The sequence below is a fragment of the Adiantum capillus-veneris genome, chromosome 9, assembly GCF_014529385.1.
Source record: "Adiantum capillus-veneris isolate H3 chromosome 9, ASM1452938v2, whole genome shotgun sequence".
Lineage (NCBI taxonomy): Eukaryota > Viridiplantae > Streptophyta > Polypodiopsida > Polypodiales > Pteridaceae > Adiantum > Adiantum capillus-veneris.
Window position 1 is genome coordinate 144,720,830 of NC_140939.1, and position 6,095 is coordinate 144,726,924.

At 39.8% G+C, this 6,095-nt stretch overlaps 1 pseudogene; it reads left to right on the forward strand.

Annotated features, from left to right (window-relative positions):
* The first annotated feature begins 561 nt into the window (after positions 1 to 561).
* LOC147451307 (uncharacterized) lies at positions 562 to 1,488 on the forward strand (annotated as a pseudogene).
* Positions 1,489 to 6,095: the final 4,607 nt, after the last annotated feature.

Below are 6,095 nucleotides of genomic sequence, written 5' to 3' on the forward strand. Positions count from 1 at the left end.
CTAGTTCATGCGTCTGTGTGACACCTGGTTTAGCCCTGGCACGAGATTGCAGCACCCACAATAGGCCTGCGTTTCCTCCTGCTCACCAACCTGCGTTTCCTCCTGCTCACCATATCGTCTTTTCCCACCTTCAATAACGACAGGCTTTGTTTCATGCAATTTAACTGGGTTCCACCTGCTTATTACCTTATTTAAGCATTGAAGCATTGCTTATCTACGACAGTATCATATGCCCGGGGAGACCCGTGAAGCCTTATACCCTCAGCTTTGTGCAATAAGCTTAATACCATGCCTTAAGCTTTAGGAGGAGAGCATTCAATTAAGTGTCCCGCTTCAAGAAGCTCACAAATAAACAATCACGAGGGATGGAAGATGCGAAGCCGCTCTACATCAAAATTGTGCGTGACAATGGGAGAAAAACTCGTCAATGCATTGCAACGGAAAGAGTACCGGGCTAACAAAATATGTTGCGAGAAGAGGGTCGACATGATGGAACATCTTCGAGATGATCATGGCACCGAGTGTGATATCCCACTACGCAAGGGTGGTCGACCTTGAGGCATGATGAATTGGACTTCGTCAAGGGCAAACACATACGAGAAGCAATCAAAGGTGTGCTTCAAGGATGCGGCTTATAAGTTCGACATAAACGAATCAAAGTTTCTACAAGGGAGGGAGAAGTCCTTGATTCGAAAATGGAAGGCTTTTGATGAGAGTGAGAAGCTAGCAAAGGGATTGAAAGAAGATTTTGTAGAAAGAGAAATGGCCAATGCATTAAGGGACTACATGAGCACAAAAGATGCACCCATGGCGGCTATACAAAAACGGATTGATGGTGGCTTCGAAATGAATGTAAGCATATATATCGCAACCATTACTTTTTATTTGTTATAAGGATTAAGTTTTGTTTTCTCTTCGCTCTCGACTCTTTCTAGAAGCGTAATCCCGGTGGAAAAATACATAAGGAAGAGGATAAAAAAGTAGAGGAGAAAGTTGATATTGAGCAAGCATGTACTCCGGTATGTCGCATGTAGTGTCATTTTTAAAGGACTAATTGTATGGTATGATGTTTTGGTGTTAAATGAGTTGTATGTCTTGTAGACAAATTTCACATTGGATGATGGTCATGGTCCTTTGCTTGCACCCGTGAAGCAAGGAAAAAAAATGAAATTCATAGAGGGTACTCCCGTACCGTTAGGTTCTTCCTTGCTTGAAAATTAGTTGTCCATTCAAAGAGGAAAACGGGTAAATTTTTGTTCATGTAGAAATATAAATCATGCATATAGTAAATAATGTTACTTAGCTTCTCTTGATCTTGTCAATATACTTTAGATTCGGGTGACCATTGGTTCATCAAAGCAAATCCAAATGATTAGTGACTCTCCTATTTGCAAAGGTGACATGCCACTTTCTTTGGTGATAAGCAACGAGGGAATTAACTTGGAAGCAAGTAGTAGTAATGGCAACGAGTCCATAAAAGCAAGGTGAATATTACCATCCTCTAAAGGTTTGACATTCTCTATCATTTGTTAATGTTTGAATTTGCTTTGACATATAGTTTTGAAAGTGGATCATCGCTTCACTTTAGATCTCATCGATCTAATATAATTTCGGAAGTGGACAAGAAAATGCTTGAAGATATTTCTCATGCCAAAACTTCCACAAAAACAATGAACTTGTTTATGATGTAAGTATAGCTTAGAGCTCATTTCTACGCTTTCAAAAATATTTCGTGTATTATGTAAGTTTTCAACGCAATGTCTTTGTTTTTTGCGGTGATAGTTGGATGAAAAACACATTTCCTAAAGATATTTTAGACAAAGTTTGGTTCATGGATAGTTTATGATATGACTGTGTTACACTAAGTCACCATGAAGACATTGGAGTTATCAAGAATTACTTGCAAGGTTTAGATATGTCTCAACATTGGTTCCTTTTTCTACCAATAGTTAGTAGGTATGGTTCATTCACTTTATTTTAGCCTGAAAGTGATGTGATGTACCTTTGGTTGTCATGCTTAATTTGTTGCATACTTATGTCTTGTTTAAGGAACCATTGGGTCCTTTATGTCATTTTCAACAGTCACTTCAAAAAGGTTGACAAATTTCCATGGGATTCACATGCTATCATGTACTTCTATTCATTGCCGGATTCTAATGGCACAACCTATCTTGCTAGTGTTTATAGGTATGTATGTGGTAAGGAATATAGAGGTTATTGGGTGAGAGTTGGATCTAAGAGCTTTCCTTGTAGGGTTCTTGAGATTCTATCTCATAATTGTTCGAACTAGGGTTTGAAAGAGTTCATGGCAAAACCAAGAAAAGGACTTTCACAACTAGAAATACCTGAGGTGTGTCAATGGCTCAAGTGTTGTACGCATGTGTTGTCATGTTGATAAGATCAATTTATATGATTTTTCACTATTGAAAATCGATGCATGTCCTTAGGTTCCTCGTCCACTGTTGGACGGGAGCGACTCACACACCCATGAAGTGCATGCAAACACTACCTAGATCAACATAATGTCAATCGAGGACACAGATGACACGATAGGCACACGGAGGAAATCTCTTTAGCTTGTCAGGCTGAGACCATCCTACACATACAACACTCTCAAAGGCCAACTAAACCACAATCAAGAACCTCACTGCTCTCAACTACACCACCTAGCCACATACACACATACAGAAGGTAACTCACCTAATCAGCCAGATTCGTACGAAACTTAAGGAACACCATCCCCTCACTAGGATACACCTGTCCCTAAGCTTCTACACTCAAAACCCTCACTCTAAACCCATCTGCGGAAAACGCGTAGGATGACAGAGAAGAATTTGGAAAGTGTCCGAAACTGAAATTTATGAGTACATATGCGTAGCTTATGTCGCCACGATTCTATAGACTACTAGCACGCAGAAAACAGACATCAATTGATACACTTACGGTCGCAAATATCTCGTAGATGCGTCGGCGTGTGCGCTTCGTTTCGTGTGGAATGCTTGGCGTTGTCACGTAGCTCTCATCGAGCCTACAGCAATGGTGCAGTCGGATCTCCAATGTGTTGAGCGAGCCAGGCGTAGCGAGAGGATAAAGCTCACGCTCACTCTCTTTCTCTCTCACACATAGTAGACGGCAGCGCTAAAGTTTTGATTATGATAAAAAGTCCTCTTTACAAAATAACCTAGGTACCTTATATACTAAGTCTACCTTAGGTTTAACCAAAAATGGGATTGAAAGGGTCAAATGGCTTTGTATTTACAATCTGGAAGTGCCATTGCACCCCAGCTTCTGAAACTAGAATAACTACTCATTACAAATGACGTTTATAGACATAATTCGCAGCATTTCATAACTCGCAAAAGATAAGACTTTGGTACGAAACTTGAGTTATGTTGTGTTGTTGACCCAGCGGTCAACATTCCCCCCTTCCGCGTTCATGTCGTCCCTGGCATGAACTGATTGTCGATGGCGATGTGGTCTTTGTTGTCGTTTTGTTGTTGTAAAGAAAGTATAGACTGTAGCCTTTGCAGTAGCTTGTCTTGTTTGTCCAATCCGATGTACATAGTCTTCGCATGATTTAGGAAAATCATAATTGATGACGAACTTTATGTCTTTCACATCCACGCTCCGAGATGGACCATCTGTTTCTGTCATTATAGGTCTACTGCCAGATCTAAATTTAAAAAGAACCCAATGTCGTTTAACTTGACTCTTATCATCATGGATAGAGAAAGCTCCATCCATCACTTGCTCCAACAAATCTGTCAATTCGGAGTATTTGTGATTCTCAGAAGCAACTTCTACAATCTATAGAATTGAGTGATTGGCTTTCTGATCTTGTGAGCCAATGACAACTTTGTAAGGATTTTGTAGAAATTGTATGGCTAAACCCTTAACTTCTTTACGCCAAGTTGCACTCCAATGCAAAGTCTGTCTGTCAGGCCGAATCCAGGACTTAATTATTCTAATTTGAGGTTCAAAACCCTGCCGAGCATTCGATGCGCATTATCAAGGACAAGCTTTTGAGATCCTCTGATTACCCTTATGTCTGCTCTTTGTCATTGAGGAATTCTTTGTTCTTGAGTTATGTTGTTTTGTTGACCCAGCGGTCAAAACTTTGCTGTTGTTTTTGCTTGTATCTTTGTCGAACCACAATAAGAACTATGATCCATTAGAGCGGACATCTATCATCATAACCATTCATCTTTTGAGATCCTCTGATTACTAATATGTCTGCTCTTCTTCATTGGGGACTTCTTTGTTCCTGTGCAATCATGTTGTTAATGTTGTCTGCAGCTTTTGTCATTGTAGGCCATTCTTCGACTCGCCATTGAGGAGAAGTATGCTATGATCTAAAATTGGTGCTCCAATTCATTTGTCAATTGATTTGAGTAGCATTTCCTTATTGTTGATGTAGAAGGAATATGTAAAAGAAGATGGTGATAGGTGTCTTTAGATTAGGGTCTAAAACTTGGATGAACAAAGGGAAAAAACCCGTTGGGAAAAAAAATGCCTTTGGTATACGCTCTTATTGGAGTTGAGCAGTTGAACGTGAAGTACATGTTCATGAAACGTGAGTGCTTGGGTGAAACACGGAAAGAGTGCCTGATGCAAGTGCCAATTATGGGACACTCTATATGCATATGAGAAATTTGTCAACAAAAGCATGCAATGTGAAAGAAGGAGATGATGGGCGTTCGAGGAATAAATGTAGCACATGTGACATCAAAAGATGTCTCAATAGCTTCCACCTTTCTAAGAAGGTTTGCCGATGTAGAAGTTTATCCACTCGTATCTCACTGTGCTCAGTACGTGAGTGTCTTTTGGACCTTCTCCTTCACTTCACCAGACTTAAGTACTTAGACTTCGACTCTTTTCCTCACTTATACCAGCATGAGTGACACAACGTAAATATGCTCAACTCTTCCAGCTTGAGCAGTACCTAGAATAGCTAAGACGCTTAGACCACAAAGAATATTACTTGAAGCTTTGGGACTAACACCTCACTCATTTTGTGGCTTAGCTACTCGATTCTGACTTTTATGACTTGTCGGTTGCCTGTTGACACTGCTTTGTGACAAGTTCTTCGGCTGTTGTAGTGGCTGCTGAGACATACTTCGTGAAGTTTCATCGTTTCCCTGTACCTTCTTCTCTTTGTAGTGCTCAGGCCTCTCGTCAGTCTTTTCTTCATGTGGATTATGGATTTTTTTATTTTTTTCTTAATAATAAACAAAGAAAATCTTAAAACAACTCAACAAAAGAAAAATTATTCAAATAGAAATCTAAATGCTATGTACACTATACACATATCCCTACGGGCTCATATATGGATTTTGTCCCCATACTCCTCTGTAACACTACTATGAGGGCATATACTCTAAATTTTGTCAAAAAATTATCACTATAAAACGCAAAGATTCAATGCATCTCACAAAACATTGCCCTCTAATAGTCATAATGTTAGGTCCACATTCAGAATGCCTCCCCCCTTCCTATTTGGAGTCATCCTTTACGACAGGATATCGCAAAGGGTATGTGTTGTGCTTGGGCAATTAAAACTTGTGCCTATGCAGGCCTTGTAATGTAGCCCTATTATGCATACACAATCAATGTATGGAAAAGATTTATGTTGTGCAAGATGTGGGTATAAGCAATTTTCTTATTGGCATTTGTTGGAGAGGCTTCCTATTCTAAGAAATGTAATGGTCTTTGAAGCTCCTGTATCGTTGCTTGATTGAAGAAGCGACTTGCTCTCTTCTAACTGTACTTTAATCGTAGGAAGAATTGTAGGAATTCAAGCGGCGATGCACTCTTGATTTTTTGGTTCCCTTTAAAACTGTGGGCCACCATAATCCAGCCTGCAAAATCTTCTTCCCTGTAATATCTCCAGAGAAATGCCCTCCTGCTGTGCCTGAATGTGCTTCCTGCAAGACTGCACTTTGCTCAAATTCTGGCACACATCTTCTTATCACTTGATCAATTCCTTTCTTATATAGTGCCCCTGCAATAACTAAATAGGGTCTGGTTTTCAGTGCAAATTTTCTTCTCTGATCAGCATTGAACTCCCTTGGTATAGTTCCATCAGTCAAAAACAT